Below are 12,433 nucleotides of genomic sequence, written 5' to 3'. Positions count from 1 at the left end.
ATCAGCCAGCTCATGCCTCAGCTTATGTACGTAGTGCAGCAGGATTAGGAAGGGTGAGCTATATTTTCAGCAATCGGGATGCATGATACAACCCTGAAGTGCATGAAGCATCTGTGGCTTGAGGCCAGATATTTTGGCGGAGCAGGATGACATTAATAAATGATCTAGCCTCATCACACTTGACTTATGCAATAGGATACTGTGCAGTGAAATGAGTAACCACCATAATAGACAGATGAGAGTTGACACCATTCAGTCATTAAACATAAACTCTAGCAGCTCGAATTGAGACCACAAAAAGAGCTGAAAGTAGCCAAAAAAACATTGGAAAAAATGTTGGTGTCACCATGGTACACACACATTTCTGATCTGCTCCATATTCCTCTTTTCCATCATCTAATTTTTGCAGTATATCTTAGATTAGAAATGTTTCTGTACCTTTGTTTGTGGAAAATATTAGAATTAGCCAAAATTCATCTTGTTGACCAGAAAATGTTTTTAAACTAGCCTAATAAGGTGTAAAAACTGCAACACTGGCATCCTTGTCATCAGCATTCCTGTCCATTTCCCCATTTCCCACTGATAATATTCATAGAGCAAACATGGGGCAGTGTGAGTTTTGCCCAAATGGATTCGATTAGTGTTCCTAATCTGCAGTTCCCATTTTTGACCACTAGGTGCAGTAATAACGCTATTTGCAGTGAGCTTATTCTCTATTTTTATTTATTTTTTGATTATATTTTGTTTGATGAACCTACTTGCCTCTACAAATAAACAACTAGTAGCATGCATACTAATGCTCGACCCTGGAGTTTGGGATATTGATTTGTATACTACACTGCTATATAGAAATATTTACAACGTTCTGAATTTACTTTTGATGTGTTCTATTCAACCACAGAACAATTCATTCATTCATTCATTCATTCATTCATTCATCCAATCGATCATTCATTTATTTATCTTTAGTAAATGTCCTGGTAAGTTTGTGATTCCAGTTCCTCTTACAGGACTATTGTGAACAAGGCAGTCATGTTGTAAGGAAGCCCACATGTACAATTCAATTCAATTTTATTTGTACAGTACTTTTAAAAATGGACAATATCACAAAATTGCTTTGCTGAAATTCATTATGGTTTTAACACAAAGTTTATTTTGTTGATATTATCAACTATTCACTGCCAGAAATTTGAGTGTAAATCTGTTTGTGACAACTGCAGACCTTAAGCTGCATTTCAAATCATTGCGTCTTCAGTCCTAAGCCATCATAGCAAAACTGTTCTTATCAACTGCAGACCAAATTCATCTTCATGGTTCATAAGTGGTACCATTCACAATAATCTCATGTATCTCCAGGCTGTCCATGTGGCTTTTTTCCAACAGCAGTGAGTGATTTCCAAGTGATGAGACTTTATCCAGAAGTAGGGCATCAGGATTGCTCAGACATGTCCGGAGAGCAGGAGGGGTCAGGATCACTGGGATCTCAGGAGTAACTTCTATATGTATAGCTTGAGAGAAATAGATAGAGAGAGAGAGAGAGAGAGAGAGAAAGAGAGAGAAAACCATGTCTTCTGGACTATATGGACTATAACTGGAGCTTGTTCATACACCTACTGGAACATCAAGGCAGAAAGGCATTACAAAATTTATATATATATATATATATATATATATATATATATATATATATATATATATATATATATATATATATATATATATATGTGTGTGTGTGTGTGTGTGTGTGTGTGTAGAGGGGATGGTGGCTTAGTAGTTCACATGTTTGCCTCACAGCTCCAGGGTGGGGGTTCGATTCCCTCGGTTCTTCCTGTGCGTCAAGAGTTTCCTCTGTGTACTCCAGCTTCCTCCCCCAGTCCAAAGGCTGTTTGGCACCTTTAAATTGTCCATAGTGCATTAATGAGTGTGTGAGTGTGTGTGCCCTAGGATAGACTGGCACCCTTCCCGGGTGTATCCTGCCTTGTACCCCGAGTCTTCTGAGATCGGCATAACAATGGTATAGAGAATGAATAGATGAATGGATATACACTATATTGCCAAAAGTATTCGCTCACCTGCCTTAACTCGCATATGAACTTAAGTGACATCCCATTCCTAATCCATAGGGTTCAATATGACATCCGTCCACCCTTTGCAGCTATAACAGCTTCAACTCTTCTGGGAAGGCTTTCCACAAGGTTTAGGAGTGTGTTTATGGGAATTTTTGATCATTCTTCCAGAAGTGCATTTGTGAGGTCACACACTGATGTTGGACGAGAAGGCCTGGCTCTCAGTCTCCGCTCTAATTCATCCCAAAGGTGTTCTATGGGGTTGAGGTCAGGACTCTGTGCAGGCCAGTCAAGTTCATCCACACCAGACTCTGTCATCCATGTCTTTATGGACCTTGCTTTGGTCACTGGTGCACAGTCATGTTGGAAGAGGAAGGGGCCAGCTCCAAACTGTTCCCACAAAGTTGGGAGCATGGAATTGTCCAAAATGTCTTGGTATGCTGAAGCATTCAGAGTTCCTTTCACTGGAACTAAGGGGCCAAGCCCAGCTCCTGAAAAACAACCCCACACCATAATCCCCCCTCCACCAAACTTTACACTTGGCACAATGCAGTCAGACAAGTACCGTTCTCCTGGCAACCGCCAAACCCAGACTCGTCCATCAGATTGCCAGATGGAGAAGCGCGATTCGTCACTCCAGAGAACGCGTCTCCACTGCTCTAGAGTCCAGTGGCGGCGTGCTTTACACCACTGCATCCGACGCTTTGCATTGCACTTGGTGATGTACGGCTTGGATGCAGCTGCTCGGCCATGGAAACCCATTCCACGAAGCTCTCTGTGCACTGTTCTTGAGCTAATCTGAAGGCCACATGAAGTTTGGAGGTCTGTAGCGATTGACTCTGCAGAAAGTTGGCGACCTCTTCGCACTATGCGCCTCAGCATCCGCTGACCCCGCTCCGTCAGTTTACGTGGCCTACCACTTCGTGGCTGAGTTGCTGTCGTTCCCAAACACTTCCACGTTCTTATAATACAGCTGACAGTTGACTGTGGAATATTTAGGAGTGAGGAAATTTCACGACTGGATTTGTTGCACAGGTGGCATCCTATCACAGTTCCAGGCTGGAATTCACTGAGCTCCTGAGAGCGACCCATTCTTTCACAAATGTTTGTAAAAACAGTCTGCATGCCTAGGTGCTTGATTTTATACACCTGTGGCTGTGGAAGTGATTGGAACACCTGATTCTGATTATTTGGATGGGTGAGCGAATACTTTTGGCAATATAGTGTATAATCAATATTTCTGAAATGAAAGAAGGTAATATTATTCTAGTAATATTATCTACATGAGCTTCAAATAAAAGACTGGAGACAATAATCACACTAGCTGCTGCACATGATGAAACAGAAAGGCCATCCAGTGATACTTTGTAATCAGAATGATTACTTCTAACTGCATGTGGTCCTAGCACAAGTACTTCTCTCTTGTCAGAATTAAGTATAAAAGAATTTAAAAAGCATCCAGTGTATAATGGTTTTTACACATTCCTCAAATTTATTAAGCTGCTATCTCTCATCTGGCTTTGCTGAAGCATACAACTGTGTGTCATCAGTATAATAAAAGAAGCTAATACCTTGTTTTACCCAGACATAGTATACATAAGGAAAAAACACTGGGCCTAAAACCGAACCTTACTGAACACCAAAATGTAGCTTATTATGTCAAATAAGACCTGAGTGAGGAGAGGCCATTTCCATAACTCCAACAACATTTGCTTGTCTATCAAGGAGAAAAGCATGACCATTGGTGCCAGAAGCTGCACAACCACTTGATCTATCAAGTTAAGGCTCTGGGTTGTTGATTGGAAGATTGGAATTGGAAGAAAGAACTGCACACACTGTGCAGTAATGTATATGTGACAAATAAAGGCTACTAGTTGTAGCTGCCAGTTCACTTTCCAGTTCACTTAGATCAAGGAACACAAGTAAGGAGACACAACCCTGACCAGAGTTCAGTAGTAGGTTAAACAACTCCATACAATTCGATATTAAACCCAAGATCCTAGAACTGTGCAGTATCAACCCTGTCTGCTGCTCCACCATGCTGCTCTGACTTACACAGTGCACAGAGTGTGAAAGTAAATACATTTCTCAGTAGACATTACATGTAACTTTGGCCATTTTTTCAAATTATCGTTCGAACACCTGTAGACTCTCAGAACAGAGAAGAATTATGTTCTCTCCTCCCATGGGAACATGACCAAAAAATGGGCTTGTATACCGATCAGTATCAAGTCTACAAAACATATTTATAGTGTCCACTGACTCCCTTGTGAGTTATTGATTGAAGATACACACCAGGGTTTTCTTATGGTCACTCAGGACCCAATCAACATCAGGCTCACCAGGTGGGAGAAAATTGCCCCAAAATATCTAAAGCCAACAATCATCTGTATTAATCTCATCCTCCCATAGCGGTGCACTGAGAGAGCATGTCTGTCAGGGGTGAGTTATTGATTTCATAAGACCATTAGTGCAGTACTGTGGTGTAACGAGGCAACCTCGTGACCAGACCTCACATCAAGAGCGATGGCTAAGGGCTTTCAGCACTTCTCTAGCCCCTAATGTGACAGGAAAATCCAATTCCACACAGCTGTAATTGAAATTTATTTTGTCACCACAATGGCATGTCAGATTCGCTTATTGAACCCGCTGGTGCTTCAGGATATGTCCTAGCCTCTCTACAGCGTGTAGTGATCCTAAATGTGTTAATAAATGAATAAAGCCTAAGGATTTTATATCAATCCGGGAAACGACTGCTGAATAATTGAACTAACGATGTAGTTGTACTGTAATTGTGGTCAGTCTGAGATCACCTGTGGTTGGGGTGTGTGAAAGATACAGGCTGAATCAGAACAGGAGTTTTAGATCTGAACATCTCAAAGGAATATTGTCATTTCATGTTATCGGTACTGAAACGTCATGTTCATGAAATTCTTCAAAAAGTAGTTAGTAGAAAGTATTTTGGCCTTCTTATTCCCAGAACATGTGAAAAGAGCATACAAAATGGTTTTAAGAAACCTCTTTCACTTGATTAACCTTTTTTTAGACAATATAAGGCACATACACACATTGCAGCATTTAATTACAAAAAAGAGAAAAGAAAGCAATGTTTCTGAAGCTATTGAAGTGAAACACTCTGGTCCACCAAGCATTAGTGTTGTCCTTCACGCCTCTGAGCAGTTCTGTTAACACATTGTGCCAACTGCTTCATTACTCTGTACACTGCAGTAACACAGAGCAGACTGACACACAAAAATCTACAGCACTCAGGGTGAAAGCTCATGACACACAGCTCTACACTTTCATTTAGATTAAGATTAAGCAATTAAGGGAAGCAACTAGCAGAAACAAACACTGAGGGATGCACTGATATGATTCTGGGTATCAGTTACGGAGCTGATGTTGGATTGAAACACTGGATCGGTTTTGGGCTAGTCTAATCTGCTGGCATGCGGCTTTATGCCACGTTCACGGTCATGGTCTTGATGGACACGACTTTGCACATGACGGAAATTGAGATTTGGAAGATAAAGCTTCTATTATGGATGAATATACGGGAAAATTTAGTTACATTTATACATGATTATTATAGTGTTATTATATGGAACTTTTGATTTACTAAATATGTTTCTGCAGTTCCTCCATAAGTAGAAAAAATATGTGCAAGCCATAAGAGATCGTGGGAAGGAAATACTCTGAGAAAATATCATAAAGAAACTATCGTGATTATCAAACATCTGCTTTCTATAAGCATACACTATACAGCCTGGAAATTCATTCCAGTTATAAGATTGTCAGGAGTTACTGGGACAGTTCTTCGCCAGACCACCAGGGCGTCCTGGCAAGTGGTTTATTTATGTATCACTGTTTTATTCCCACGTGGGCGGTGCCACGCCCTTTCCTAATGTGTTTTCCCGATTGCTGACCTGTCCCTTGTTTTCCCTTGATGTGCTGCTCTATATATGTCTGTCTTGCTGTCTTGGTCATGGCCAGTCATTATATTTATATCTGTTGACTTTTTCAATGTAACGTTGTGTGTGTATGCGTGTAAGGCCATAGTCATGTTGTCATAGTTAAGGTTTGTTTCTGTTACATTTAATGTAAGTTGTGTTAGTCTTTGTTTTGTTAAATAAAAGCAGTGCACGTACTGGATTCCTGCTTTTGATCAAGCTTATGGCCGAGATCCGGGTTCGATCGGCGTCGTCTGTCCCCGATTGTTAAAAAAGATGAAGTCTATTTTGTTGAAGTTATCAACTGTTCACTGATGGAGACTTGAGTACAAAACTGTTTGTGGCAGCTGCAGTCCTAAAGCTATCATAGCAGTTGTAGTCTATTGTAGCAAAACTGTTTGCATCAGTTGCAGTCACAAAACCATCTTCATGGTCTGTAAGTGGTACCATCCACAGTAATCTTTAGGCTGACCATGTGGTTCATCCTCAGCAGCAGTGAGTGGTTTTCAAGTGATGAGACTCCGTCTAGAAGTAGTGCATCAGGATGTGAGAAGCAGGTCCGGGGAGTAGAAGGGATCACTGGAGTCTCAGGAATAGCGTGTGTGGGATATTAGATCCTGTGGGCTTCCCCCTTGTCTTACAGCACACCATAATCATAATGTCTCAGGTTTCACACAATATAAGAAGAGAAGCTCGCACAGACGCATCAGTTACTGTGAGGATGTCAGTATCTGATCAATACAGAGTCAGATCATATGCATATCTAGTGCATCTGTAGTTAAAATACCAGTATGAATTTAGATTTTATAAAATTGTCACAATATATACTGCACCTTAAAGCATGACAATGTCAGGGTCCACTGACTACAAACCTTTTTCTCAGTTCATTGTTTGCATGAGGTGCTTTATTTGTAATAACCCAATAATTTGGGGTTAATATTGTGTGTGTGTGTGTGTGTGTGTGTGCATTTGTGTGTTTGAATGCACAATTGTATTCAGGCCTGTCATGTGGATATCAATATCCACTGAACTGCATAATCACTCTCAATCATCAAGTGTCTCTCTCTTCTGGGTTCACAGTACCCCGGTGATTCATTAGAATCTAATTTCCTTGATCAACCTCAAACTCAGATGACTCCAAACTTCCAGATTCTCCTTGCTAATTGGCGTCGAAGCCCTGCATGCATAATCATGGGAGAGGTCTCATTGTGTGGAGTGTTTGGTGCGTATGATATTGTAAGCACGCGCTCATGTGTGTGAGATCGCAAGCTATTAACTTGCAGATAAGAGGTGATATTCTGGTGCTTACTCGAGTAGCATAAGGCATTAAATTTCCATTAAATTGTGTGACCGAATCCCTCACACTATTTCGGTTTAGTACAATGAAGAGGGCAGCAGCGGGTCAGGGCTGGCTGCTTGTTGCTTTTTTTTTATTTATTTTTGTCAACCAGGGTTTTGCATTAATTATGAAGTAATGGAGAGTAAAATGTTATGGGCGTCCAACTTAATAACATCACATCATGCATTTTAATATGAGTTGCAATGTAAAAAAAAAATGTATTTAAAAGTAATCTCATGTGAACTGGAGAACTGGGAGACGAAGTCTGCTTGCCTCAGCGTGATTCTACTCTCTCTGCTCTTTTATGACTTATAGCTTCCTGATATGGTCCTGCTAATAAACCACAGCTGGAGACAGCTACATAACTCACCTATATATGATCCGTCCAGGGTATTGTATCTTCCCAAGACTATATTCCCAGTCCATATTTGATTCCTTCCCCTCTCGCTGTGTAGCGCAGCTGGGCCTCCTGCATGAAGTGATGAACTGTCCACCTCCTCCTACACAGTTCTTGGGACGAGTCCACCTGCGTTCTGGTTAATAATGGGGTGGTTTGTTCAGATCCGTGCACCTGTTTGTAAAGTGTCCAGCATCCAACATAGTGCTAGTGCTCATTTTGAATTTGGCCAATGTCCACATCCTTATCTAGCAACTGATTGGCAAATTACTTCATGTTCAGATTGGGTGAAATGGTTAACATTTGGTTTATGTAGAAATTTAATGAAGACGGCTGATTATCGTTCTTTATTTTTTAAACCACTGGGTGTGGATGCATCCATGGCAGATGTGTAATCATTGAGTACACTAATAAAGAAAATTGCGTGTGTGTGTGTGTGTGGACATAAAGTGGTTTGGTAACATTATATGCGTGTGTATATGTGTGGGTGGGTGGATTGAGGGGGTTGTGTGTGTAGGAAGCATGTACACTATGCATCAACAGCATGATAGCAGTTGTATCAAGCTGTTACAGAACATCTGCCACTGAGAAGTGTGTGGTAGGATTAGGGTGTGCATGTGTGTGTGTATGAGTATCTCCACAGGTATTCTAAGCTGATAATAGCTTCCATAATATTTCACCTCAGTCATATTTACCCAAACGGTGAAACAGAGCTTGACGCAATCTCTCCCTGAACACTCATTGTTATTAAATTCTCTGAATGAACGCTTAGTATATGCACAACCCTACAGCCTGCAATTGTGAGTTGTGTGAGTTTTTCCTTAAGCATCAGGAATATTAGTGCTATTTTGTGTCGTTTTTCAGAAATCAGTTTTCCACATCCAGTGAATAATCCATCATAGCAACTCTACTGGAGCATGTATGTAAACATTTGAAGGCAGTAATGGGTGTAGATGTGCACTCGGCTAACCCGCAACAGATGAAATCTTTCATGTGTGCCCAAGACACAAGGCTCAGTTCATGTCTGTTTTAGCGACCTGCCAAACTGCCTTATTGTTTGCAAGAACGCAGTCCAAAAACAACAGCTGTGCAGTCAATGTGTGCTGTTTCTGCTGTGCCTGGGCAAAAAGATGAGTTACAGAATGCCTTGCTTCATTTACAAAGACTAAAATGAAATGGCTGAGAGCTTGTGGCCAGCAAACAGCTGGGAAGGTTTATATCCATCCTTGCATAGCTTTTGTGTGAGGTGTTGGTCAAAGCTTTTCAGGTCTTTGTCTTGTAGCTGGCAAGCATCACCAACCCCCAGTCTCTCTCTCTCTCTCTCTCGCTCTCTCTCTCTCTCTCTTTCTCTCTCTCTCTCTCACACACACACACACACACAAACACAAACACAAAGTAATGGATTAGCTATTGGGCGAGATGGGGGGCCTTGACAAAGTGCCTGTTCCAAGATGTAGTCGTGTCTTGTGGTGCCTTATAATAATTGATGGATGACTATAGCATTACACAATGACAGACTGGTTGCATGGCCTTTCGCCCCTGCTACTTCAACCCTTACATGTGTGAAATAGCCAATTACTGCCAGGCCTCGCCCCAGTAATAGGCCAATGAGCAAATGGCTACTGTGGGACTGACTGAGGTGGTACGTGTATTTCAGTGAAGGTTTTAGGAGATGGAAGAAAGGTAAAATAAAGTTCTTCTTTTCATGGCCCTGTTAAGGCCAATATTCCTAGAGTAATGTTGACAATATATTTGGATATTGATTGCAATGTTATGAGTGCTAAGTCTCACCTAATAGCATCACTATGCATAAAACACAGTTTAACTGGCCTCCGTGGTACAGAGTCATCCTAAAGCTGTTAAAAAATGAATAAAGCCTAAGGATTTTATATCACTCCAGGAAGTGACTGCTGAATAATTGAACTTATGATCTAGTTCGTAATTCTGAGAAATACATCAGAGATCACATGCTGTTTAGATACAAGCTCCTTAATGGAATATCATCATTTCACTTTGGCAGCACTGAACGTCATGATTAAGAGACGCATAAACGTGCTACTCCTCCTGTGGTCATTTTTAATGAAGATTCTTCAGACTGGACGTTATTTTTCGTATAATGAGTCTGAATATCGAGTTCAGCCGTTCACCCCACAGCATGACTACGCACAGAATGACTAGTTATTATTTTGTTCTTCTTTCATCATGTCTAGTTTAAAAAAAATGACTGCATTGCTTCAAAGGGATCTTTTCATTCATTATATTTACTCATTCATTTAATATAGCTCAAGCTACAACAGCCAAAATTCAAAGTTGTGAATAAACATCTTAAACAATTCATTGTTCTTATAATATTCTTTAGAAAATTTAATCATTTCCATGCCAAAAAAAAAGACATACTGTAGTGCTTTAATTGTTAGTGTCTTTGGTAACAGTCTGTTGTGTTGATTCAGATCTTTTTGATCATTACATTATGCATTTCATGACTAGTTCACTGGATTTTCTTTCTCAAAATTGCTCAAGCTAGAGCGATGAAAATCATCGGCATATTAGGGCTTTCGAAAAAATGAGCATCGCCTATCAAATACCACAGTAGTGCAATACTCCAGATGGTATACTGTATAAAGGCCTAATTTGGCAGGTCAGATTAGTATAGAGAGCTCGCTGTCTAATATTACAGACTAGATTGGATTTAGGAGATGATTCTAAGCAGTGCAGTTGTTCATGGTTCTGGTCAGGATAAGGATGTTGGTTGGATTGTGTCAGAAGATATAGAATTCTATGATAATTAATCGTTTAAAACTTCATTTGGCAAAATAGGATAAATAGGGTCTTGTATATTAAATATATAAAAGTATATTGTATGCTAAAGAAAAATGATGTGAGGTCTTATCCACTCAATCATTCTGATCTGTTTTGTATTTAAGAAATAATTGTATTACTTAAACAAATGATTATGCTTCTTCATTTACCTGCTTGCACACTGGAAAACAAAATAACACCACTATAGCACTTTAATTGTTAATGTATCTTTGGTATCAGCTGAAAAACAAATAATTATTGAACATGTTGTAAATGGTGCCTAAGTGAAGGAGGGTCAGGTGATTGTCTCTTTCTGTGGTCTGTCCTGCCTTGTATTGACTTAGATTTTATGATCCAGGGTACACGCCTGTTATACTCGGGCTAATTTAGAGAGATAAATCCTGCTTTTAGTGCCGTTAACAGGCTAATGGTCACAGCTCGGACCCATAGATTTGCTAGGAAGGGCATTGAATAGCATTTCAACCCAGGGTATAGAAAGTCATACACATTGTACAATGTTGCGCTCTAATGGAAGCTGTCCATTGGCTATTGACAGAACAATCCATCTTCATAAAGGACAGTGAGAAATTCCAATCTACTTTCTCAAATCACATTATCAGAGGTAATATACGAGTGCATCTAAATATAAACTGAGGATTCAGCAGATTATGGTATAGAATTTACTGTATGGGGGTTGTGGATTTCTTTGTGTGGAAGAATTGTTTCGAAGCTTCACAAGAATGTTTCTATACTGTAGAGTTTTATTCAAACGTATTATCATTTTTCCCTCACACACAGGAATTCTGCAGGAGCCTGCGGGATGTATATGAAAAATTAAAATAGTGGTGATAAATTAGGCATGGCAGACATTAGAATTAATTAGCAAATGAATAAAAAAGGGCAAATTAGCAAATTAATAAAGGGTGGATTTTAACTACTCAATTTTATAAATTCTTACTTCCTATTCCTGTTTGTTTCGCTGTAATTAAGGAATAATTCATAACCTGAATAATACGTTTTAAGACGAACAGCTAAAAAAAAATGAATATGAACCCCCGGTTTTAAGCTGCTTTTTGGTTGATGGATGGCTGCGGAACAATTCCAACTGAAATAAGATCTATAACGTAATATTCTCTGGCTCCCAAGTAGAAGCCATATTAAGCCACTCAATCCCGAGCATATATAGGGGTGAAAGTTAATGATCATTTCATTCTCTACACTAGAGCATGATCAGTGTCCAGAGGACGCGTACTCTGGCCCCCAGGATCATCAGCTAGTCTATTTATAGGATGGAGTATACACAGAGGGGCTGAGATCACCTCTGTAAAGACTGATATGAAGAGAGGAGGGTATGCTGTATGTCCGTTTTACACAGGCTGGTGTATCATGCATATCACATTTCAGCTTCCCATTGATGGGATTGTACTTTTCATTTAAACATGACAAACTGCTTTATCTCTAAAAGAGTTCCTGGGGGCTCTCTGCAGTCACGCAGCACAGCTTGAATCATTTCTTGAAAAATTCAGGTTGAAAGTGTTTAGAAACCACAAATACCCTTCAGTTTGTTTGAGTTTAAACTGTCACTTGGCTCGTTTCAGCCAATTTGCATGGACTCCCCATTGATTTTCCACAAAAAAGTGAACTGAGGTGGCCTGAGTACAGTTTCCTGTCTACTTTGTGGTTTTGTGCATTGAGGCATTGTGAATGCAAAATGTGCTTCTCAAAATAATTGCTTTTTTGTCAATACAGGTTTTGCCCTACATTGCTTATGTGATATTACTTTTACGTTTATGCCATTTGGCAGATGCCTTTTAAAAGTCTCTATCAATGAATACAGTGGAACCTTGCGATATGAATGTACTTGCAGATAATCCGGTCCAGC

The sequence above is a fragment of the Hemibagrus wyckioides genome, linkage group LG14, assembly GCF_019097595.1.
Source record: "Hemibagrus wyckioides isolate EC202008001 linkage group LG14, SWU_Hwy_1.0, whole genome shotgun sequence".
Lineage (NCBI taxonomy): Eukaryota > Metazoa > Chordata > Actinopteri > Siluriformes > Bagridae > Hemibagrus > Hemibagrus wyckioides.
Note: the sequence above shows the minus strand (reverse complement) of the source record.